Raw genomic sequence first — 1,337 nt, 5'->3', positions numbered from 1 at the left:
TCAGATGAGGTTAAGGTGCAAGAAAAAATGGCTCAAAAATTAGAACAGAAAAAGCAGTTTTCTCCTTTCAAAACAATAAATTGATGAAAATAAGAACACACAGCCAAGAGCTGCAAATGCAAGAGCTGTGTGTTTTTATTTTCTTCGATTTGTCTATTTAAAAAGAGAAAACTGCTTTTTCAGATTTGACTCTTGCACCATTTTTACTTGGGCCTTAAGTATCAAAGGCCCATGCTAGATAAAAATGTATCTTTCAAAAATCACATTGAGGGCATTCAAGCCAAATGTAACAAATATGTGAAATGTTTTTATCCCATTATTAATAGAAAACTAAAACTTTATCTCAAGAACAAGCTTTTGATCTTCAAACAAATTTTCAAACAAATGTTGTATGCTGTACCAATATGGACTAGCTGTTGTTATAGTAGGAAGAAAGCTCTGCAGAGCATTTAAAATAAAATTTTGAAAATTATTCTGATGCCTGCTTCTTGGTATAGTACTAATGACTAATGAGTTATATAGAGTATTTAATGTTGAAACATTGCAATGTTTCCAATGCATTGGAACAAATGTCGAATAAAATAATTAATAAATTTAAAACAAAAATCGTTGCAATCTTCTATTGCCACGATTAATGCGTTATATATTTAGGTTAAGTTGGGTTAAGTAAATTGAAAGCGTTTTTTTTTTCTCTTATAAGCAGGTGAAATCAACTCACCTGTAAACATTTATTATACCAAATTGGGATGAGAGTGTTGTCTGACACAGATCATCTTGATATAAGAAATTAATGTAATGTTTGGGATATTACTAATAAAGAATAAAAATAAAAGAAAAAAAGACTCATTTTCAAATTGTTTACGGTTTTGTGAAGATGATTAGTTGTATTAGTTGTACCTCAAAATGCATGCACACACATTTGGATACCGGTGGTCAACCCTGATACACGGCCGGAAATGTAGTGTACATAACCTATTCCACCAGTAATTCAACATATTGCGAAAGTATTTATGTAATAATTACTTGACCATTTAAAATGTTCAGACATCGGAGGCTATTAGTATGCGATTTCTGAGAACTATTTCAAGTTTGATTACACAGTTCGAACGAAACGTGTAAATTTCTGAGACATATAATGCACATAATTGGATCGTGGAATATCATGGATATTTACATGATATGTAATGTAAACTTCAATTATATGTCATGTAATCCAGCATAATCCTAGAATCCTGAGTGATTACATGACATATAACACACTTTTACATGATTCCAGACTTGAATTTACATGACGTCATGTTTACATCGCATAAATGAAGTTTACATGACGTGTAATC

Source organism: Aedes aegypti, chromosome 3, assembly GCF_002204515.2.
Source record: "Aedes aegypti strain LVP_AGWG chromosome 3, AaegL5.0 Primary Assembly, whole genome shotgun sequence".
Lineage (NCBI taxonomy): Eukaryota > Metazoa > Arthropoda > Insecta > Diptera > Culicidae > Aedes > Aedes aegypti.
Note: the sequence above shows the minus strand (reverse complement) of the source record.